General features: G+C 35.7%; 1 protein-coding gene across 1 annotated transcript in view; it reads right to left on the minus strand.

Moving 5' to 3' along the window:
• The window catches only part of LOC102546835 (uncharacterized), a 479532-nt gene that overhangs the window by 257094 nt on the left and 196005 nt on the right, over positions 1 to 26433 (minus strand). The window contains exons 38-41 of the mRNA XM_087601102.1: positions 26163 to 26283; positions 23360 to 23376; positions 22251 to 22355; positions 21555 to 21642 (exon numbers count right to left, since the gene is read on the minus strand). The gene's annotated coding sequence lies outside the window, so the exon portion shown is untranslated. The remainder of the gene's footprint in view (positions 1 to 21554; positions 21643 to 22250; positions 22356 to 23359; positions 23377 to 26162; positions 26284 to 26433) is intronic.

The following is a 26433-nucleotide window of genomic DNA, read 5'->3' on the forward strand; positions in this document are numbered from 1 at the left end:
CCATTAAGTCCTGGAAGTCTCTTTCATCCCTGGCTTATGGGATTTTCTAGATGGTCCCGCCACACACACGCACAATGAGGGGGTGTCAGAGACACAGAACAAGAGAGAGAGAGAGAGAGAGAGAGAGAGAGAAAGGGAGAGAGAGACAGACAGACAGACAGAGACAGACAGACAGACAGACAGACAGAGAGAGACAGAGAGAGACAGAGAGAGAGCAAACATACTATAGCAAAAAGTTTATTCCTGGGTCAATGAATGCTGGCAAACTGGGGCTGAAGAATAGGTTATGATTAAGAAAAGTAAAGCTCATTGATTTTAAAAATTCTAGTAATTATATCCTGAGATTACCACACAGATGCTGTTTTCCAGTGGTGATCAAGGTTATATTTCATGTTGACAGCCAAAGTTGGTGTATAAATGTTACCCAGGTTGTGAGATGTTTGAAGACTTGAGGAGGTATTGTAGAACATCTGAGGCTTGGAACACTGTGACAAATTTGGTGTTTCTGTCACATGCATCAGAGTTCCATGTGTGTGGTGGCTACATTGTTATGAACATAATACAGTGTAGAGTCATTAGAGAGAAAGAAACATCAATTGAACACTGCTTCTCTAAGATATGACTGTAGCTAATGATTGTAGGGCATTCTCTCAATTAATGATTGGCGAGAGGCAGCCCAACTTATTGTTGTTGATGCCATTCATGAGCTGTTGGTTCTAGGTTCTCTAAGAAAGCAGGCTGAGCAAACCTATCAGAACCAGCTAGTAGGCAGTGCCTCTCCATAATCTCTGCAGGGGCTACTCTATGCAGGTTTTTGCCTTATTTGAGTTCCTGTCCTGATATATTTCTGTGATGAACTATTATATGGAAGTGAAAATCAAATAAACCTTATCCTCGCCAGAGTGTTTTTTTTATTTTGGAGTTTCTTCACAGCAATAGTAAACCTAACTAAGACAATGTACAGAAGAACAAATTCAAATACACGTTAGCAAAGCATACATATAGACATAGTAGAATCAACAGATTACACTTACTCTACTTCTAAACTCCTGATAAGATATAGAATTGAGAGGAAAAAATAGAGTCATGTCATATATCTGATGTGTTGTAAAATTAGGATGAACCAACCATAGATATATTTGTAGACTAATTACAAACCATGATATCTATATGGCCATTTCTAGATTGGCATAAATAATTTGTACCTCAGTGCTTATGTTTTCTCTCAAACCTAGTGTCTCTTCATTCTGTTTCATTGCTGAAAATGTTGAATAATCATGTGGTTTTATTTACCTCATGCATACATACTAGTTAAAATCAATGATTATGAATGATAAATTATTATAGAAGGAGAACATGAAATTGGAATTGAGATTAATGGAGTAATGGTAGGTATGATAATTTTCTATTAGATAAATGAATGAAATTTTTAAATTTTAAATTATATTAAAACAAAATAGTAATAAGTCCCACATGACATTTTCAATGATAGCACTTGTAATATAATGGGATATCACCAAAGTATGGTTCCCATTTTGAATCTGTAATAGCTGATGTGCTTTTAATGACTCACATATTTGGGTTCATAAGAATAATTATATTCAGATACCACTATGGCTACTTTTCAGTCTTGGTCAATAAAAATTATATAATTTTTGGTGTAACCAAATATTCCCTTTGATTTCCCATTTCAAAGAAGGAGTTATCAGAGATTAGCATTGTATAATTATAAGATAACAAAATATTAATTTAAGTTTAGATTTAAATTTAAATTTATGTTATATTAAAATGGATTCAGTTAAACGTAATCTGATCATTGAAGTATTAAAATGTCAGAGATTGTAATCACTATCTGAAATATAGTGAATTCTTAAAATTGTGCAATATACCTGAATCTACTTGGGTATCGTGGTAACTTTGTTAAAAAGGAGATCATAATATGCTGGACTATATCCTTAGGGCTCTGTTTCCTTCATCTTCCTCAAAGCAGTCCATTCAGACACCCTGATGTTGGAACACATCCCTAGTATAAAGCTCCTAATAATAAGTCAGGTCAATATTGGAGTTCATGCAGTGAACCTCCAATTTATACTGCCTATGGAGATAGGAACAGCAACACTTAGTAAGTTACCATGAGACTTTCTGGAAACCTGTTTGTTTCCCCAATCTGATGAAGATTGAAAAGGATTTGGGAAAGATGTTGTGTACCAGAAAAGGGGGAATTAAACCGCCGGTTCCCCTTCTCTCTCTGTTCCTATTTATTTAATTATCAGGTCTATGAGAATTTTTACCTAGTTATAACTTCAGCTTTTTCAGGCGGTGTTATTGATCCATTATTCCATTAACTTTGCAGCATGATAATTTATTCTGCTGAGATTTCTAAGTTATGAAATACTTCAGTTGTTGTACATGCTTTGTTAATTGTCTCCAAGGCGTGTTTCTTGACCATAACTCCTAATGTTGAATTCTTATCCTCTCAAAATATTGTCCAAGAATGAGACTTTTCAGGTAACAATTAACATGAGGCAGTGGTCCTAAACTTGTGGTTTTAGACCCATTTGTGTTGAAGGAAATTTTTATGGGGATCACCTGAGAATATTAGAAAACAGATATTTAATTTACAATTCATAACAGTAGCAACATTACAATTATATAGAAGCAATGAAGTAATTTTAAGTTTGAGGGTCAAAACAATATGTGGAACTTTATGAAAGCCTTGAAGCATTAGGAAGGATAAGAATCACGGGCAATATATATATATAATAGTCACAAAATGATATGTAATAAACTCAATGAAAATGGTTTACAGTTCCAAAGGGACACTCAGTACTGTGATGAATGGTAGAAAGTGATGCAGAAAAGCAGACACTATATACTAAGTAAAAATGACAAGTTTAAACCATCAGCCTCAAAAGAAACATACAAGCCCTGAACAGTTCCTATGTAAGAATATATATGTAGTTAGATATATTTGATATCATTTAGTAAAAATGAGACCAAAAAAGGAGCGTGAGAATCGGTATGTGGAAAGGTGTGTAGGCCAATAATGGGAAGAAATGTAACTAAATTTTATTCTCTTTTGGTCAATAATTTATATATTAACTTTAAATCCTGATTTCAGCCCCCTTCCTACCTCTCCTCTAAGTCCCATGCACACAATTCCCACAACACTCAACAGAGAATGGGAAGCCCCTATGGGTTTTGGCCCCACTGGCCCTCTCAATCCTTCCCCCTACTCTTTTGCAAGACTCACAAGCTCTACCATATATAACAATGCAGATCTTTGCATCTGTTTTCATCAACTGCTAAGTGAAGATTCTCAGTGAACAGTTATGCTAGGATTCTGTCTGCAAACATAGCAGAGTGCCATTAATAGTGTCAAGGATTGGCTCTCTATCATGGGATGTGTTGCACATAGGTCTAGTAGCAAAACTACAGTTTTAAAGTAGCAATGAAGCTTACTGAATTGTTATTGGTAACCATAACATAAAAAATGCATTAAATGGTTGCAGCATCACAAAGTTTGAGGGCCAGTGACAGGGAATACAGTAGACATGACAACAAAACATGATAAATATGATTGAAAATGGTTTACAATTTCAAAAGAGACTCAATATAATTTAAGTACATTGACATATATGACACCTCACTGAAGTGACTGGTAGAAACAGATGGTGACAAGCACACACTATATATTAAGTAAAGATTACAAATCCACTAATCAGCCCTGAAAAGGAATTAATTAATATTCTACAGACTGAAATGTTTATATGTGAAATATATATGTATGAATATACATGTGATACAAATTAGAAAAAAGGAAAACATAAATATTAAAGAGAGTGTAAATGGATATGTGGAAGGGTGTGTAGAGAAAGAAAATGCTACAAGATATAATAAAATCATCATCTCAAGAATCAACAAAAATATAAAGGAGAAATTACACTGTGGAAGGAAGGTTATTCTATGGGGATATGGTTTGTTTCTTTCCTTCATCAGATCTCAAACAATGGCAGATGCAGAAGTGGAAAAATAAGCAAATATATTTGCAAAAAAACAGTTGATATATACGCCTGGTTTGGCAAACATACTCTGTGAAACTTATTGATGGTAACAGGATGGAAATAAAGGAGGATGTTACTGTTAGAGTTCATCAATCCCTAAGAATGGACACTGGGTATCAGGTAAGAGAATCCCAGCAAAAGACATTATCTGCAAATCCAAAGCTCTCTCAAACTGATAACTAAGAACAATAAAATTTCTTTTTCTCCAGTGGAGTCTCACTGCATATAAGAATTCGTCAAAATGATAGGACTTAACTGGAGATGGATGACGCCCACAGAAAACACACAATTTCATTTTTAGAGGAATTTTATCTCATAACACATTGTCAGGGCTTTTTTTTTTTGACCTGACAGTTTCCTTGCTTATATATTAAGGTTGCTGCTTCTGTGTGTTTATGTAATTTCTATGAGTGTGACCATGTGTGTTTCACACCTAAGTATTATGAACTTTTACCCTAGCTATTTTTCTTGTTTTTTTTAATTTATTTTATCCTATTCTTGTGAACTAGTAGTGGTGGTGGTATCATACATCTGTTTATCTTTTAAATAAAGACAGAGAAAGAAATAGAAATTATTTGGTATGATGGATTATCACAGAGTATCTAGCAGTGGGGGGAAGGAGTAACTCAAATCATAATATATTGTATGAAATGAATCTGCAATAAAATGAACCAACCCTAAATGTGATCTTGCTTAATAAATACTTAGCTCTAAATTTTCAAAGTTCTGTAGGGCCACTGAGAGAAGTAATTAAATAGCAACTATTTACATAGCAGGTCATGAAGGGTGTATGAGAAATATCAAGCCTCCAGTCTCTGTTAGATATTGAAATTTAAGATGAATCACTTTATTTCAGATAAATCCAAGATGGATGGCTGTGTAAAAGTGATGGAAAGTGACACATCAGTGGCTACAGATGCAGAAATAAATTTCCAAACAGAGAAATCGGGCACTGAATGACTCTAAAGATAGCTGCAGGAAATTCCAATATCCCACCGCACATCACTTACCCTACACTTCTATTGGCTCATTCTCCTACAGGTCTCACAGTTCCCCTTCTCTATTGAGCAGAGTGCAGTCAAGCCCTGGCTAGAGCCTGGATCCAGCTTAGAGCTGGACTCCAGCCAGGAGCCTGACTTGAAAAAGCCCTGTGCTCTCTCACTTTTATTAGATCTGTCTGCATTTGATTGGCTGAGTGTGTGCATTCAAAAGGAGAAGGGAGTTAGGACCAATCAGGAGAGAGATCTCAATCCAAGGGATGGAGATCAAAAACCTACTGTATCTAGGGAGATTTAAATCAAAGCGATTGTTTCATCTCTCTCCCCTCTCCCCCGCCCTTTACACTGCAGCAGAAGCAGAGAAATTAAAAGGAAAATGGATAAAATATAATTTAATCTGGGCTCTGGCTCTAATGAACATCAAATAAAAAGAGCCAGCGGCACCCGGAGGCTGAGCATTTATCTGGCTGCTTGAATCTAGTTCCTGACTATTAACTATAAAGAGTCCATTTTGGTGTGAATCATTCTCATTCTGACGCCTTCGGGCTGGCAAGTACAGCTTGCTGCTTAATCTTTGCAATCTGCCAGTGTCGCTTTCATGCAGGGCCATTATTACATGTGTGAGCCTTCACCCCTGATTAGAATTGTATTTCTATTAGACTGTCCTGCAACGTGCTGCTTGCATTAATGAAAGAAATGTTCATTTTGAATCCTGGTCAAGCAATATACTCAGTGTGTCTGAAGTATCCTGAAGTGCCATGATGGTCAAGAAGTCATTTAGAGTAATATAAAAGAAAAACCTGTTAAATTCTATGCCAATTTCATACTTCTTGTGTTGTTGTTGGTAGGGGTGGTGATGTTGGTGGGGGGTGTGAGAGAGAGTGTGTGCTTGTATGTATGTGCTTATCACACACACAAACGCGCACACACACACACACACACACACACACACACACACACACACGTAGTTTTCAATGTGAGGTTGGCATGGAGAATGCAACCCCCAAATAATCCATGCCACACATTTTTTTATCAAATGCCCCATTGAGATATCTCATCTCTGCATCAGTTGACTATCACATTGTTTCTGCTTTCCTCTCAGATTCTCCACAAGAAGATAAATTTGTGGGTAGTAAAATTAACATAAAAAGTATAAGAGTTACAAATTAGTATAGAATGAAAACAATTTTTAAAAATTATTTTGATTCAAAAGAACAACTCAGATAAATAATATAAATTCATTACTGTACATGATTTAGGTGGAGCACACCTAAAGTCACTGGAGGAGTAATGGGTTGCTAATGAGAAGACCTTGGTCAGAAAATGACAAAGTAACAAGCCAAATAGAGCAAAGACATTTTATAGGTAAAATTCTGTCCATGGAAGCATTGGCAGGCTTCTTTCATTGCCTGTCATCAATGAAAAAGTGTGAGCAGACAGAGGGAGAATAGTGAGTAAAATGGGATTAATTATTGCCCAAACTGCAGTGTCTATTTCATTCCCGAAAGTAAAGTCAGGAATTGAAAGGTGTATCTTTGGCACTCTTAATCAGTAGACTATCAATAATAGTATTCCAACACTATATATCATTGATATACCTGGCCATGGTACACCATGTAAAAAGTGACATGGACTAAACAGTCAGAGTCTCAAGTCTTCAGATAAGAGCTGACACTGATATAGCAATTCTTCACAGAATGTATTTGCAAAAGTTGTAAGAAGCAGTTCTCATTTCTCAATAATACTGAAAAATTTAAGAAATATTCTTTCTTGTATATCATAAAATTAATATTTCGAGTCTGAGGTAGGAAGGGCAGATATTAATCAAAATTGGTACCCTTGGACATAGGAACAAATTTTCAGCAAACTAAACAGGAGCAGAATCTTTATAAACCAAACTAAAAAGAATACCAGAAGGTAGCACTGAGTTTACTGGGTGGAGCTTTTGTCAAGCCCTGGCTAGAGCCTTGGAGCAGAAGCTTGACTGGTAAATATCCTATGTGTGTTGGTTTGTATTGGTTATTGTTGTCTGTAATTGACTGTATATGTGTAAATAATTAATGCATTAAGGGCTATGACAGGTGTTTTTATGACAACTTCACACAAGCTAAAGTCATCTGAGAGGAGAAATCCTCAATTAAGAAAATGGTCTGAGAGACACAGCCAGAATACAGCAAATACAGAGGCGAATGCCAGCAGCAAACCACTGAACTGAGAATAGGTCCCCTATTGAAGGAATCAGAGAAAGAACTGGAAGAGCTTGAAGGGACTCGAGACCCCAAAAGTACAACAATGCCAAGCAATCAGAGCTTCCAGGGACTAAGCCACTACCTAAAGACTATACATGGACTGACCCTGGACTCTGACCCCATAGGTAGCAATGAATATCCTAGTAAGAGCACCAGTGGAAGGGGAAGCCCTGGGTCCTGCTAAGACTGAACCCCAAGTGAACTAGTCTATGGGGGGAGGGCGGCAATGGGGGGGGGGTTGGGAGGGGAACCCCCAAAAGGGAGGGGGGGGGAGGGGGATGTTTGCCCGGAAACCGGGAAAGGGAATAACACTCGAAATGTATATAAGAAATACTCAAGTTAATAAAAAAAAAAAAAGAAAATGGTCATAGGCAAGCCTGTGAGGCATTTTCTTAACTAGTGGTTAAAGGGGAAGGTCTCAGTTCTCTTTGGGTAGTGGATAACTCAGCTGGCAGTCCTGGGTTAAATAAGATAGCAGGCTAATGAATACATGTGAAACAAACAGAAGAAGCATCCCTCAATGTCCTCTGTCTCAGTTACTGCTTCCAGGTCCCTGTACTAATTGAGTTCCTGTCTTGATTTGCTTAATGATGCACTGCAAATTAGAATGCATGGCAAATTAGAAGCCTAATAAACCTTGTCCTGCACAATGTTATTTTAGAATTATAGTGTTTTCTCACAGGAATAGAACCCTGAACTAAGTGTTCAGAAGGAGAGAGAGAGACAGAGAGAGAGAGAGACAGAGAGAGAGAGAGAGAGAGAGAGAGAGAGAGAGACTGACTAAAGAAAGGGACAGAGGGAGAGAGAGAGAGAATTCTTGAGATGATGATTTTATTATAACTTGTAGCATTTTCTTTCTCTACACACCCTTCCACATATCCATTTACACTCTCTTTTATATTTATGTCTTCCATTTTTTTCTAATTTGTATCACATGTATATTCATACATATATATTTCACATATAAACATTTCAGTCTGTAGAATATTAATTATATGCCTTCTCATTTGATTCTAATGAGAGAGAGAGGGAGAGAGAGAGAGAGAAGAAAAAGGGACAGAGGCAGGAGAGGAGCGAGAAAGAGGTGGAGGGAGAGGGAGAGGCAGGGAAAGGGAGAGTGTGAGAGAGAAAGGGAGAGAAAGAGAGAGAGACAGAGAGACAGAGAGACAGAGAGTCTCAAACATTGTAATGTGAAGCAAAATCTGGTATAAACTGGGAGATTTCTCCAGAATAGAAGGTCCTCAATTTCTTTTCTCTCCTACCTAGGTGTCTCAGGGTGCTGATTTTAGCTAACAATAGAGAAAAGCAGCCATTAAGGTAAGGAAAATGAACCTTTATCTGCTCACTCCAGGATTTCATTCTTGCAAAATACAAGAATACCTCATTAGTGTCTGTGGCCTTCTGGTTCATACGGTGAGTGGTCAAATTCAGAGTGGAGGTGGCTCTTCCTAATTCCACTGGGTCTGTTTCATTAGGTGTGTGATTGTATGATGGTGACCAATTACACCAGATCATTGAGTTGAGTTGAGTAGAGTTGGCATCCTGAATAAAATCAGACTAAAATTGATTCTATTTTTGCAAACATTTTGGGATGATGAAAGCCTTTGGTGAAAGAAGTTAATAGATACACACTCTTCAATGGTCACCAGTAGACATAGCCTGATTATTGATTTCTAATTGGAGAATTTTAAAATGACTATACTCATTCACTGGGAAGAGAATTACACAACATTAATTTGACCCACAATTTCTGAACTTATCCTCTTGTGATCACAGTTCTGAACTCTAGCTCTTACCAAAAGGTGGCAACAACATGGCCCATCAGCCAGTATAGGTAAATGGACTTGGAAGCAGCAGTGTTGTCAGACCTCTATACATCCACTTCATCAGTAATCCACCACAAGCCATGGATTACCACTTAGACATCAACCCCTTTCAAAACAACATTACTTAAAGTCCAGGTTTAACCTAATTTTTCAAGGATTGCAGTACAGAGATTGCATGAGACTCAGAAGAGACTTGGAACTTTCAAACAGTGCAGACACTATGATAGACTATGAGGACTCTTCAAGTTGGACTATGGGGACCACAGAATAAAATGTGTGAACATGAATGAAAATGATCCTTGTAGGCTACTCAGGAATGTCAATATTAGGAAATCTGGTTTTGCTAGAGTAAATGTGCCTCTCTCTTTTTCAAGAAGTATTGTATTCTGGCAAAAAGGGATGAGGAGCTTCGATGGTTAAGAGGCAAAAGCCATGCCAAATGACAATTTTGTTTTGCTGCCTTCGGATCGGATGTGGATGTAGAATTCTAAGCCATCTCTCCAGCCAGCTCACTACCAAGTTTCTAGCGTCGATGATAAAGTACTAATCTTCTGAATTGTAAGCCAGCACTAAATAAATTTTTCCATTATAAGAGTTGCAAAAAAATGTCATCTTGAGGGCATCAAGAATAAGTATCCCTCCCTCCCTAAATTCTTTGCCTGAATGCTGCAGGACACTTAGCCCCACAAACCCACCTCCATGCTTGCACGCTGCTATGCTTTTCCACTTGATGGTAATGGACTAAACCTGTGAACTATAAGACAGCTCCAGTGACGTGTTTGCCTTTAAGTTTGCCATGGCCATGGTGTCTATTTACAGCAGTAAAACAATGAAACCTTAAGACAGTGTATAATCCAAATGAACTCTTTCTTCCACAAGTTGCTTTTTGTAATGGTATTTCATCCCAGAAATAGTAATACTAAACAAGACAATATGGAGGTAGCATATTTAAATACATGGGAGCAAAACAAAGAGTTAGACTGTGAAGAACCAGAGGCTTATAATTTTTCTCTAGATAAATATCTATCAAGGTATAGAACTTGGGTGTAAAATGTGGAGTTATGGCAAGCTTCTCAAGAGTGGTAGGAAGAAACTGAACTAGCCATAGACAGTTTATTGTATATGACACATATTGTAATATCAAACTGTTTACAAAATGATCAGGCAATTTATGGGATAACATATCACTTATATCTAATGATGAAAAATATTTTACATTATTAGTTGAATTACTATTGAACCATTTATATTACTATTTATATAATAATTGATGCTTGTGATTTGATGCTATATAATCATGTGGACATAAACACAACTTAGTTTTTAAAATGCAGTGCCCTCACCAATCAGGTTTCTAATTCAATATCTTTCCGACCTTATCAGTATTGTGAATCTAGTACACAATGAACTAAACTCCCTCTTGTCCAACGCTGAGGAGAAAGTTTTAAGTGACACTGCTGGGTCTTTCAGCAGAAATATAAGGGAACTACCATTCAGTTACAGGGTGATAGTGACCTCCTCCTATCCATTTTATTTAATCCAAACCAAATATCCCAGGAGATTTTGAGACCTTTTCTAGGTTCCAACAAATAATTTGTCCCTCTTTATCCCATTTCTCTCCTTCCCAATTTTCCTAACTTGTTGAAAATGTTGAAAGTTCATGTCTTGGTGTTCACATCATAATACATATTGGAAGTATAAACTGAAATAGTTGAATTTGAAGGATAGTTGGAATGGGTATAGGAAGGTTGTGGAGAGAGTAAAGTCAAGTGGAATATGTTGTGATTAAATAAGAATTTCAAAAGTAAAAATGAAGAAATGAAATTTTCATGTAAAAGTTCTTTCATTGAGGGTATGACCAGGCCTCTTACCTTGTCTGATATAAAAATGAGAGTGGCCAGAAAAGGAAGAGTAAACAAAAATGTTTCCCACACAGCAGAAATAACATTTACTAGAAAAAAGGAATGTGGATTAGAACACATGTTCTAACGGAATGTGGATTGTATGAAGTAAAATCTATCTTCAATAAAAAGAAAACCACTTATAAAAAGGTCAGTCAATGCTTCAGCTCTGACTTTTCTCTCATATTTCTAGGTTGCCAGATTAAAGATATATATATATATATATATATATATATATATATATACACACACACACACACACACACACACACACACACACACACACACACATACATATAGTAGTTCTCCTCACACTAGGTCCATGAATGGAATATGAGGAACAGTAGTTTTCTTTTTACTATTATATACTGAAGGCTGAGAAAAATATTTATGGCAGATAAGGCCAAAATCCAAACATAGATAGATAGATAGATAGATAGATAGATAGATAGATAGATAGATAGATAGAGATATATTAATTTACACTTCTCTCAAACAATGCATCCTAATTGCAACGTCCTCTCCCTCCACTCCTCTCAGTAACCTCCTCCCCATTTCCCATCTCCTATGGGACAACTGTTCCTATTTTTAACTTCAGAAAAGAGAAAAATAAAACAGGATATAACATGATGCAATAACACTAGGAGAAATAAAGTTCATATCATGCGTGAATGAGTCAACCCAGAAGGAGAAAACAAGTCCCAAGAGAAGACAAAAAATAGTCAAAAACATCCCTACACTGACTGTGGGCAGTACCACGAAACCCACAAGCTAAACAAGCAGAAGTTTGGTAAGGATCTAGCACAGAAGAATGCAGGCTCCATGACTAGTACTTCAGTCTCTGGTAGCCTTTGTGAGCAGTATATTTTAAAGAGCAGTGGATTAGGAAGCACAAGCATGTTTCCTAAACAGTAAATAAAAGCAAGTAATTCAGCAGGAGTGTGGAGTCTCTTAGCAAGTACCTGTCTCAGCTGGAAATCCATTGGCTGTTTCCTGGCACATCTTAATAATGGTCCTCCTTCACGGGGAAGTAGGATGTAGTCAGTTCCTGGCTAGAACCTGGAAATGGCTGAGAGCTGGAATTCAGCCGGGAGCCTGACTGGTACCAACCCGGTGTTGAGGGACTTAGCTCCATTTGTCTCAGATTGGTTGAGTGTGTGTACTCATAACAAGAACGGGTTTAGGACCAATCAAGTCGGAGATCTCAAAACTAGTTATGTAAATCAAGAACTTGCTGTAAATAGAGAGATTTCTATAAAAGATTTTATGTATATCTCCCCCTCCCTGTATGCTGCATCAGTATCAGGGACAGTGAAATGAGTAAGATTAAATAAATGTAATTTCACATGGACTCTGGTTCCACTTGACAAAAGACAAGAATAGGCAGAGGTGTGTGTAGTCTGAGTATGTATTTAGTAGCTTGGGCATAGATTCTGCCCATCTACAAGGAGGCATATTTGTCTGTTTGGGCACCGCTGATTGTGATTTTTGAGCTGCCAGGCACAGCTGCTGCTGATATTTTCTACCCAGGTGTGCCACTGTTTATAAGTGCTACAATTATGAGCATGAGCCATCACACTGGATTAGAACTTTATTAGAATGATTGGAAAGATATCTATTTTATAAACTTTACCTATTAGAAATGATTAGAAAAAAACAACTTTATCTTTAGAAAGATCTGATTACTTTTAGAAAAAGAAATAAGGTGTTCTATACCTATTAAATTAATATATCCAATGAACATGGAATAGCTTAAAGTATAATCATGCTAAAGAAATAACAGGTATTATGAAAAAAATCTTTCAAGATATGTTCATAATTGTATCTCTGCCTTTGTCTCTTATCTCATGCTGTGTATGTGAGTGAGTGTGTGTGTATATGTGTGTGTGAATGCATGTGTGACTTTCTTATTTTTATGATTATAATTTAGTTAAATTTCTTCTTTCCCTTTCTTTAAACTTCCCATAAGCCATACCACAATATCTTTCAAAATTATGGCCCCTTTTTACTAATTTTGTCGCATGTATATATGTAAATACATATATATATATATATATATATGTATATATATATATATTCTTGAATATAACATAATCAGTAAGTTTTTGGTTACTTTGATGTGTATTTTCAAAGCTGAACTTTCTGAGAACACAAATAAATGATGTGATCTCCCCTGAGAATAGTTAAATCTTCCTTTTCCATGTTTCCTCAGATGCCTATTGTTTGTTGAGTATGGTTTAGTCCTTGTGGATTGTTTTTCATAAAGTTAAGCTCAATTTTGAAAGGACAGGTAACTGATGGAGCTTCTAATATTATTAGTAGAAATATTATTATAACAACACCCCCTGATCACCTGGGTCTTGCAATTTGTTTTTGCTACTTCACTTTATAATACCATGAACATTGGGTGTGAGACTACTCTGTGGATATATCTATTATGAACTTGGAACCTGGAATTGGGGGAAGCCCCTGGGAGTCTATGAGTTTGACAGTTCCTAAGACTTCTAGCAGTGAGGGATATGGACCCTAAAGTGGCATCCTTCTGTAGCCAGTCAGGACTCCCTCTGAATGGATAATGGCACTACCTCACCAATAAAAATTTCAACCCTAAATATGTCTTATCTACAAGAAGAGCAGGGGCACAGATGTCACAGCGACTGAGAGAATGACAGACCAATGCCTGGCCCAACAGGAGATCTTTCCCTTCGGCAAGAACCAATACTGGCCCTGCCCCCTTTTTATTTGCTTTTTTTTTTTCATTTGTTCCCTGTCCCGGTTTCCCAAAGGTAAGCCCACTATCCAACCCTCCTCCCCTTCTTCTGTAAGGATGTTTCCCTCCACATTTACCCACATTCCAGCCATAACCCCAACATTCCTCTATACTGCAGTTCAATCTTGGCAGGAACAAGGGCTTCTCCTTCCATTGGTGCCCAACATAGCCTTCCTCTGCTACATATGGAATTTGAGCCATGGAGTCTTTTGGTAGTTGTTTAGTACCTGGGATCTCTGTTTGGATGACATTGTTGTTCTTATGGGGTTGCAAGCCCCGTCAGCTCTTTCAATCCTTTCTCTAAGTCCTCCATCGAGAGTCTCATTCTTAATTCAGTGGTTTGCTGCTACCATTCACCTCTGTATCTGAAATGCTCTCTTAATGGTACTCTGTCATGCTTTTTCAGAGGAAGCTAGCTAGCATAACTGTTCTCTGAGAGGCCCCACCCAACAGCTGACCAAAATATTTGCAGATCCCCACAGCCAAACATTAGATCAAACAAAAACACTTATGAAAAAGTTTGAGAAAGTATTGAAGAAACTGGAGGGGATAGGGACACCAAAAGAACACCAGCAAAGCCAAATTATCTAGACATATTGGGGCTTCTAGAGAAAGAACTAATGACTTAAGGAGCCAGGGTGGGTTGACTCCCCAGGAGAAACCTTCCCCTTCTCAGAGATTAAAGACAGGAGTGAGTGGCCTGTGAAGGGGAACTGGTAAGGGTTGGGCAGCAATAGGGATGTAAAGTGAATAAATGAAAGAAATATAAAAAGAAGTATGTGGCTATAAACCTTCAACAAACAAACAGACCAACAGAAATAATGTGCAACTTCCAAATAAAAAGGAAATCAAAAGTCATACATAGTTATTATGGCTATAAACCATATCAATAAACAACATAGCACAATAACCTTAAGTGTGCAGTGGTACAACACAAAACTGTGTGGCATCCAATGCTACTCTAATTGCATTTATAGCCTCTTCAAACAAAGGAAGGCAATGACTAGTACTGGAAAGCTAGTTAACTACTTGATGCTGTTGAAGTTATGCATAATGGAGAATTCTAACCTTAAACTTATTAATCCAATGTAGTCACAATACAATCCAATATAACAAAATATTGTATATTATTCTAATCTAGCAACAATTTATAAACATTTGTCTGAATATGCAAAGATAAATTTAGTCTTCTCCGCTCATTAAGAAACTCTTCATTGTAAAAGAAAATCATTTCAGAAAGTTCTAATCAGTCAAACTATAGATTTGTGGAGCCCAGTCTCACTGTCTTCTTACTACCAACTTTTGACTTAGGGCTATGTACATGATCAAGGATATATGGATCTCTAATGAAAGCTGTGTATCTATTGAGGCCAAACATTACTGAAGAAAACAAATGCTCCCTTCTCCAGCAGTCCATCAAATGCCAAGGATAACTAAAATAGGAATGGGACTTCATGAGGATTGCCTAAGCCATGTTTAGATTTTAGCTACATTGGTCTGGTACAAGTCTTGTATATGAAGATTCAACTGTTTGCAGCTCATGTGTGCAACTCTACTGTTGTGCCTACTACCTTTGGTTCATTTGATACCATTATATTCACTAAAACTGACTAAATAATGTAGGTTGCCTGGCCAGCAAAACTCAAGAATCTTAACTCCATACCCTGAATTTCATGCCCAAAGCACTCAGCATTGTCTTTAACCGGTGTATTCTAGAAATAAACTCAGAAGGCCACCATCAGGCCCAGGCATATTTGTGCTTAAATGAAAAAGTAACCCATTGAAAATAATTCAAGGACCACAAGAATATACATTCTACATATTCCAGAAATACCTTTGTGCCCCAACACTGAATAGTGTCTTTGAGTTAGTCCTAAAGTTTAAATGTTGGCTCTCCGAAGTTCACACAGAATGTGTCTGTGCTATTATGTTGTGAGTCACAAAGTAATAACAGAAGCACAGAGGTCTTTCCACTACATTCTGTATCACATGTAAGACAGACAAGTTTCTAACAAAATAGTCGCATTTACTGTCATTGCCAATAAAGTCGATTTGAGATTCCTTACAATATTAAAGTCAGAAGGAGGGTCCCCTCTATCTGTTATCTTTATATTTTGTTTACTTCTTACCACCATACTATGTTGAAGTGAACACTAAAGATAAGTGTGCTACAAAACATGTAGATAAACATCAATATTTTACTAACTTCCCTCAAGTGTCATTTGCCAAATAATATCATTCACCATGGTGGTAGAGTTTAGTGATTCAAAGCAACACAGAAATTGTTCAACATAGAATGTAACGTGTATAATAATCAGTAGTTTTATTATATGGTCAAGGAAATAAATTATGCCAAACACTACAAACTTAGCAAACTATCCAAAGACAGTAAGATAATCAATATTGGAAAACAACCTACACTGACCCATTTTCTGAATCAGTGTTAATTATAATTCCATTCTAAATCTACCTAGAGATTAGTATAACTCTTGCCATCAGCAAAATAGCTTCATTTTGTAGCAGAGAGAGACCATTACATCACACCACGGGTCAAAATTCAACTTACTGTGGTATGCCTAACGTCAATTGTTAAATTTAAAAGCATCATCAACACTCAAACAAAAAAGTATTGTGGAAGAGATGGAAAAATGTAAATCCAAAGGAATAGTATGCCTGCTAATGAGAACCACCTATATGTGTTCTGTATATGACAGAGAAGCTGTATCCATGAAATTTCCGTCATTGAGATTGCTAAAAATGAATGATATGACATGACTACAAGTTTAAATGTCATTGGAGATATGGGGAAAATTAAAAGGCTACCTGAACAGCTACAAATAGCAATGGGTTTTAAGAAATGGAGAATCTATCTTGTTCTAGAATTAGCCTTAGAAGGGATACAATATCTGAAGAATTCAGCACTAAACAAAAACATACAAGTGGGCAAACAAACACACACACACACACACACACACTCACAAAACATAATGCATATGTTTGTGTGTGTGTATGTGTGATCAACACTTGTTGAATCCAGTAGTCATTATATATATATATATATATATAATTATATTTCATATATATGTATATATAATTATATTACATGGTTAGAAAATGGATAACAATATGACTAGAATTCGATATGATAGGAGCTGTGGATGACATATGATAGGAGCTGTGGATGAAAGTTGAAAAGATGTTAAGTAATAGATAGATCATATTTCCATATATGAACCATGAAAAATACTTAAATGTTCCTAAAATTGGTACTTTTAAGAATGGAATTTAATGAATTCAGCTTATAAAAGGGGACAGTCCTTAACCGAATATTTAGGCCACCAAATAAAATGTTCAGTACTGGAAATGTGTTATTTCTTAAATCTTTCATTAATGTGGTCTCATACACTCTACAGCAATTAAAGGCTGCAGCCTAGGATATCTGCTACTCTATGCACCTTAACTGTGAGTTCTGTTAATAGAAATATAGTTTATTTATGATATGAGATACAGAGAAACTGAGCTGGTGATAAAGTAGAAGCTTCACTATTACTGACTAGAAGTCCTGGTATTGGGAGATACTCTTCATATAACTGGTAGAAAGAAGAAATCATCAATACTACCCAGTTACAAATGACACAACCTATAATAGTGATATGTCTCATGAACTCCTTGCACAAAATTCATTGAAGTAATCATTCATTTTTATGCCTTTATGATGTAATCCATAAAGAAGAAATAATAAAGAACATTGTTAATATGACAAAAAACCTGATAATAGATGTGACAGGAGCCTAGTGGAAAACCTGATAGTATTATTTTCCTAAAGTAATCCAGTAATAAATTGACTCCCATAAATAAGCATATTTTTCAAAAATCAACAACAAAGCTTCTACTTGTAGTAGATAGGAAATAACATAAAGTCTCACAACTGTACAATATGTCAAGAATGAACCCTTGGAGCACTTGCAGCTAAGTGAGATATCCTTAACGATTCTCTCAGCTCAAGCCTCAGAGATTTCTGCAGAATAGGATGTAAAAAGATTGTCAGAGCCCAAAATGGTGAATAACTCCAAAGAAACAGAAACTTCTAGACAAATTGACCTAGTAAATTTAGAGTCACCAAGCCACTGGTAGCAAAAAAAAATTGCATTGCTCAAGTCAAATAGGCAAAGCAATCAACTTCCTCAAAAGTAGGACATTTTCATTCAGTTCCTAAATAGAACCAACATATGCTACAAACATCTTTGCTGTTGCAGACACTGTTAGGTTTTCTGTGGTCAATAACTATTAATGAAGTAACTTACTACTAGCCCTAGAATGTCCAGTGCACAATGTGGTTCAAACAAATATCTACTTTTATCTTTTCTATACCTATTAACAAAATCTCCTTTCCTTTCCACCATTTGTAAAATAATCATCAATGCATGATACTTTGGTGCATTTTCGTGTCTATTTAATGAGTCTCCAATAAAATGATATTATATAATACATGGTTAGAACAATGATGCACATATCAGAGCCATTACACTATATGTAATAATAGAACTTCTGAAATAACACTAGTTAAACACTTGAATCACCCAGAGTCAACTCTTCTGTGAAAGTATCAGGTAATATCAGGAGTCCAAAGTGAAGGGGACATTAATTCAGATACAATCAATATTTAACATGCATTTGATCTTAGCATGTATTATTTCCTCCTCTCATCACTAGTAAATATGATACCATAGACAGGAGGCACTAGTTCTTCTACAAATAATCCCTTGACTTTACTAACAATGATTTTTTAGTACGTCTGACTCATTTTTCTCCGCCATATCCAAGGAGACTGACAAAGGAGATGTGTTCTCCAGTGCTAAAACTGTTATGTGTATTCCCTGGGATAGCAGGATGGCTCAATTTTTCTACTCCAATCTTAGTTCCAACTTCAGCCTGCAACCCATGATACCAGAATTCTGGAGGAGATTCTACTTATGCAAATTATTTCCACCCATTACACTTCTTTTATAAAAGAGAATGAAGCACTGATTAATATAGAAGCATATTTACACTGACCAGAGATTAGCTTGTCTTCATCTTCTATGAAATCCTTATGTTTAAAGCCATACAATAGTCCATGTGTTCACAAGTTTTGTCATGCCACAAAATACTTTAAATACTGGTAAAATACAAATGTCTAATAACTCTAGATTAGGTGATAAAGTGTTCTCAATGGACTAAAATTTACCAAGATATCGAGGTCAGCTTGTGACCTCCTCAGCCTAGCAGGCTAGGGAAACTGAAAACCCCCACTACAGGCAGAAGCAAACCTGTAGTAATACACCTTATCAACCTGAGCAGAAACATCTGCCTTGACTGGAGCTGTAAAATTTAAGGCGCCAGAATGAACAAGCTGTGGCCTTGATGTGCCAGAGTTAACAAACTGCAGCCATGATGTGCAGGAGATAACAAGAAGCAGCCTTGATTTGGGTCAGAGTTGACAAGCTGCAGCCTTAGTTCGGGTTAACTAACTGCAAAGATATAGATACTTAGGTTTAATGCAGTACTGTTACTACAACCATGTTACTGTTCTAGGGATGGGCTTTGTGGTCTCACCCTTTATATAATCTGTGTTGAATATTAAAGTTTGAGACTTGATCAGAACACTGTCTTGGCTCCATTTTTCTCCTGCCCCTGCCATTTTCACTTCCAGTCCTCATTTCAGGTGAGCACTGCTCAACCTTAAGCTACATCACCTGACTAACAAAACTCAGATACCTTCCCATTAATTTCCCTCATTTCCTGGGGGTACTTCCTATACTAGTATGCCTTGAGATATATATATATATATATATATATATATATATAGATAGATAGATAGATAGATAGATATAGATAGATATAGATATAGATAGATAGATATACATATAGATATAGATATAGATATTGATATATATATATATGTATATATGTGTATATATATGTATATGTGTATATATATGTATATGTATATATATATATATATTATATACAAATATCAGGTCCTTATATCTGCACGTCAAGAATTTTCCTAAAGGAGCAAACTCCTCGGACCTGAACATTTTGATATAAAAAGAAAAATTAACACACTCAATTTTATTAAAGAACCACAAGGGCTGCTCAATTTATATAAACATACAACTTCCAATCTTCTTAATCTATGTCCCTGAGGTTTTAATATGAGCTCCTACTCATGTATCCATTTTATTTTTCTTAATACTGGACTGAAATATTGGAAAAAATTTAAAACTGTCAGCGCTGTTTCCCTGTGAGCCTCAAACATGTAGTATAAATAAAGAATCACAGAAAATACTGATGGATGACCAAGCCCAGGCAACTGCCAAAGTTCTTAAATCATTCAGTTTTCCAATAACCTCTAGTTTAAAATTTTCTACATCAAAAAGGTATAAACTATATGATGTCATTCAGCTTTATACTTCACCTATTTTTTAGAGCTATTACTTTTTTCCATCTTTATTAAATTGGATATTTCTTATTTACATTTCAAATGTTATCACCATGCTGTATTGAAGTGAAAACTACAGATAACAGCACTAGGTAAACATCCTGATAGCATCTTTCCTTAAGTGTCAACATTTTGCAAATCTTAGCCCTTACCAGGGCATTCGAAGCTTTGTGGCTCCAAGGCACTCCTAAATTGTTTACATTTCTTGTCATTAAGGTAGATTTATGCCAATGCAAAAGAGAGAAATTATGGACAACTTTCCATAGATAGTGAGGTCAGACATCTGGCAGGAGTTCTTACGACTGTCATTTTTGGAAATCTGCATTTAAGATATCAATTATTGTCCCAAGAAATTAGTGACGACCTCACATTCAGCAAAATACTTCATTTGGAGTGTAGTACAGAATTCCACAACTATATAAAATGGAAGGAATAAGGGACTATTTTGTGTGCAGTGAACACAATACTGAATGTCACCCCAGTACCTCAGCTGAAGAGTTCTTGTTAAAGGGCTGGGTATGCCAGCAAAACATTGTGCATGGGGTGGAAGAAATATGTCAGATCCAGAGTAACAGGATGTCTGCTGAGAAAGGCTCTCTTATTTATGATAGTGAAGATGGATTTACAAAATATCAACAATAGAGATGCCTAAAGAAGATTAAAAACTTAACACTACAAGGTCTCATGACAATATGGATGGCAGAAACCTCACAGGTCATGGTGCTAACTGAAGACCTACTATGGATAATTTATGATGATAAGAGGGAGAATCAGTGACTTCCTAGGATAAATCCTTTATTAAATATGAAGGACTCAATCCTAAACACAAATATAAGTTTGTCACCTAACAAACTCAGCAATTGGTACTGAAGAAAACATAATTGTGAGTGTGTATGTGTACGTATATATGCATGTTTATAAATTTGATATAAATTATATGTTAAATATACATATATGCATATATATATACATATGAACACACACATATATATGTATATATAATATATATTCTCTTGAGTTTAATATAAATCATTTAAAGATGAGGCTACTACTTAATAAGTAAATGGGAGATGATTTATAAATGAAATTCCACTTTCAAAATCATTCCACGAGATTCATTTGATATTCAAAGGATTAAATTAAACTGAAATGCTAGATCCTCGTGCATAATGAAAATAAATGACAAATATGATACTTTATATATAGAAGCAGCACATGGGCACATCGTTACTCTATGTTAAATAGTAACTGACAATACCCACCCTTGCCTTTTCCATTTCACATTGTCCTCAATGTCTCAAAGCAGTTGGTGAGTGTTGAGTTCAATGCTAAGGCAAATGGCTGAGACAACTGTGACATCAAAACAGAAAGGCCTTCAGGTTCTGTCAGTAACTTTTAGTCCTTACCTGTTAAAAGTTTAGCTGGCATACCCAGCCCTTTACCAAGAACTCTTCAGCTGAGGTACTGGGGTGACATTCAGTCAGAGGCTCTATAAAATCCTAACATTTGGTTGCCTGCCCCTTGTTGTCATTTTTGCTGCCTGGTTCCTGCACCTGCTCCTTCTTTCTCCTGATTCTATTCCCTTTCCCTCTCTCCTCACATGGCTCAGGATCCTGAATTCTCTGGACTCTCCCAGATGTGTCTGCCTCTGACTATGCTCTCCCTTTTATCTACAGTAAATGTTCTCCTCAACCATCCATGGGCTTTCCTTATCTTTTCGTTTATTTTTTAAGTGGGGGAAAATAAATATTGTACATTTCTGGTTATTAGATGTCTGGTGTTTAAATCTAACGAGAAAAATCTTTGATTTTGTGAAAGGGCATAAGAGCTTTTGTAAAATAAAACATAGTAATCAAAAGAAATGTAAATTGTAAAAAAATATAAAGTTCAGTCTAATTATTTTTCATGAGCAATCTACAATCAATAAAGAAATGATAAAGCAAGTGGCTTTACAATACCAGATTTTCATGGTTGTAATCTCCAGTGTGAGAATCTCAGGATGCTGAGAGAAAGCAGGGCTTTAATGCTTGAGTTGCAACAACATAGCACAGCATAGTCAGACCCTGTATTAGAAATAAATGACACAAATTAAACGAAAGCATATGAATGAGTGAAGATGAGTTTACTGAAAGCAATAAACATGTATTTAAGATTTTTAAAAACATGCATATCTATTTTTAAATCTTGTACTTCATTGACTAGAAAGAGGAAATAATTTTCAAATCTATTAAAAGAATAAAATATTACATCCAGAGCAAAGATAGATTAATTTTCGTCTTATGGTCAACCACATATAAACTTCATAAGGAACTGCCATAAGAGAGCCAAAAGTGACACAATAATAAGATAAAAAAGTAAAGATGGAGAATTTGACTTTTCAATCATCTTTCAAAACTAAGGGCAAATTAGTTTCAAGATGATGTGGTGTATGGCTAAAAAGAGGTTACTTAAGTAAAATTGGGTACTTTAAATTAATTCATAGATAGATGTAGATAGATAAAGATATAGATATAGATATTTGTGTATATGACCATAGGTGAGTGAGGGTTCTGCTATATATACACAGGTGTATGATTACAAGGACACCATTAGGTCTCTAGCTCAACTAAATTCTAGCTTATTACCACTGAGCTTGAGATTTTCATTGATCTTATACCTTAGCAGGTCATTGGTCTTGCAGAACATATTTGGAATTAAAATGCCATGCTATCATTCCCTTGTATTATTTTGCATTGGAAATGCTACAAGTCAAAATCTATATCCTCATATTCCATGACAAACATTTCATGATTGAGCATTCTCCTTACTGTAAATCAAACACAAGACAGGCAGAAACACACACACACACACACACACACACACACACACACACACACACACACACGCACACAAATACACATGATGCTTGGACACTTGCGTGTGTGTACCAATGAATCTACAAAGCTCTTGAGATTTGCAGTAGTCACAGAAATTTTTAAATTGGAAGAAGTGAATAAAACAAGAAAATGTAATACTTGGCTCAATAACACAAAACATAGATTAAAATTGTCCATGTAACAATACATACCAAAAAACTTGAAAGCCCTGAAAAGAAAGAAAAATATTATGAATTAGTTTTTGGTATATTGGTGAAAAATAATTAGTAAGAGGGAGTCAAAATTACTGAAAAATTAAATGTTGCAATTAACACAAAATATACATTCTGTAAAATGAAGTATATATTCAAACAATTATTATGACACAAATATAGAACTTTAGTTGTCAATGAACTACTGAGTGAAGAGGATGCCCCAAATAACAAAGGGGAGTATACACACAAAACTAATATGTTTGGTCACATTAATACCTTATTCAAATGCCCCCCTTGGTTTTCTCAATTTCTCAGTATGATCCCACTCATGGATCATATTGCAATATATTGTTAAGATATGAAAGAGCAATCACAGCAGAATAGACAAGTAAAATGAAGTAAAAATTAAATTCACAATATATAACATGAATTAATAAAAGCACAACTCGATAAATAGAAGCATGTAATTTTATATCACATTGGAAAAGTCTACTATTTTGTAAGTATGATATTCTTAAAAAATTTAAACATTAAATATAAGAACATCATAATTAATGCTCAATACTCATTGCTACAAAGCAGTTCTAAGAGTATACATGAAGAAAATATATAAATGAGTATTTGAAAACACTAAGGATGGTCAAAATTAAAAGGGTATCATTAACTTATATTTATTCCAAGGTATCTAATAAATTTAGAAAATTTACAGGAAATTGCAAATACTGTAGAAAACAATATTCAAACAAGGAGCTATGCCTATTAAAAAGAAAGAAAGAAAAAGAAAGGAAAACGCTGGAATCTGGAGAAATTCATTTGAATTTGTGGGTCCGGAACTACCTTAAGTGCATAGTCTATTACGGACTCTTGGTTACTTTCAATATGTTGCAGTTAAATTCCTATGGCTGAAACATTACTTTTAAAAATGGAATTATAGAAATATGTACAGTAACTACCCCTGTTAGTGCCTGGTCCCTGAGTGCTATTTTTCAAAGAGCAGAGAGGTGTTATAAAAGAAGCTTAAGAGAGAAAACACTCAACTGTAAAATTTAGCTATGACAATGTATCATTGAAGGAATAAGATGTTAGACTCCAGAGAATTAAATAACCCTATTTAAACGGTGTACAGAGCTAAACAAAGAATTCTCAACTGAGGAATAACTAATGGCACATAAAGTAATGTTCCTTAGTCATAAGGGAAATGCAAATCAAAACAACCCTGAGATTCCACCTCACACCAGTCAGAATGGCTAAGATCAAAAACTCACGGGACAGTAGATTGTGGTGAGGATGTGGAGAAATAGGAACACTTCTCCATTGTTGGTGGGATTGCAAGCTGGTACAACTACTCTGGAAATCAGTCTGGTGGTTCCTCAGAAAACTGGACATAGTAATAACTACATAACAGCTATACCACTGTTGGGAATACACCCATAAGATGCTCCAACATATAATAAGGACACATGCTCCACTATGTTCATAGTAGCCGTATTTATGATATCCAGAAGATGAAAAGAGCCCAGATGTCCCATAACAGAGAAATGAATACAGGAAATGTGATACATTTACACAATGGAGTACTATGGAGGTACTCATGACTCTAGTCACATATGTATGAGAGGATGGCACTGTCCAGCATCAGTAGGAGGAAAAGACTTTGGTCCTCCGAAGGTACATTTCCCCCACTCTAGGGGAATGCCAGGGCACTGAGATGGAGTTGGTGAGTGGGAGTGGGGACATCTTCAGAGAAGCAGAGAGAGGGGGTATGGGAGAGGGAGAAAGGGGATAAAATTTGAAATGTAAATACATAAAATATCCAAGAAAAATAACATAAAAATGTCTACTGACTTAGACATCATATCAATAGTTATTACCAAAGTAATTGGACTCATTTCCTGGTTAAAATGAAGTAAACTATGCCTCACATTGTAAACCAGCATACAACACTTGACTAGTGTGGCCATGAAATATAGAGGACCTTACTGCCATTTAAATAAAATGTTATATACATTAACTACATTGCTTCATAATTTTGTGAAGCTGGGAACGTCAAACTGATTCAGGGGTTTTATTTATACACAATATGTATTTTGGCTTTGTATAGATGTATATATGTAACAATAACAAGTAATGAAGAGCTAATTCATTAAAAACTAGAGTTGTGAGTAAACAGCAAGAGGTTTAGCTACAGAGATGTGGAAAACACACTAGCCTTTCATTAAATTCTCACATTCATTATAAAAAGATACAGCCAGAGGACTTGGCAGAGATTCAGAATAAGAGAATGTAGGAAGAAACAGAAGGATTGAGATGAATATGACCAAAACTCATTATGTAAATGTATAAAAACATATTTATTAAGGAAGTTAAACCCAAGAACTAAAAAAAAAAATCAGGCCATGTACTGTACTGAAATTTCATAATTACATAGAAGGAAGTAATACAATCTGAAAAGGATCACTAACGTTCAACAAATTAAAAAGAAAAATATACAGTGGATGCCACTTCACAAACATTTCTTAGGCATATCCTTAGAGCAAATAGGGTAGAAAATGAAAAGAGAGTATTTCTAAGGAGAGAACAAACTATATCTAGTTGGAAATAACATCGTGTTGTTTCTATAAAATGAGTAAGGCATACACAAAAATGTGGTTTTAAAATATGCCTAAGAAACATGTTAGTATAGGAGGAAAACAACAGATTTAATGGATTTTATGTGAAAACAGTTAATAATTGGAAACCAAAGGTAAAATGCTCAACAAATTATAAAGCGAAGAGAAAAGAGGCCCACGATTTACTATACCATGACTAGGTGTTTGACTGTGTCTTCAATGAAAGTTTCTCAGAACTTAGTGGAGAAAAAGCACCTCATTCCCTGAGTCTGAGTCACCATAAGGAGCATGCAGAGACCCTGCATCAGGAACCTAAAATAGAAAGTAAATGTTTAGGAATCATTTATTGATTGTAAAATATGAACACTTGAACAGTAAATCATTTCCATATAATTAGTCAGATCTATATCAGATTTAGAAACATCCAAATTACTAGACAAATCTTTTTAACATTAGTATGAG

Source organism: Rattus norvegicus, chromosome 1, assembly GCF_021556685.1.
Source record: "Rattus norvegicus strain SHRSP/BbbUtx chromosome 1, alternate assembly SHRSP_T2T, whole genome shotgun sequence".
NCBI lineage: Eukaryota > Metazoa > Chordata > Mammalia > Rodentia > Muridae > Rattus > Rattus norvegicus.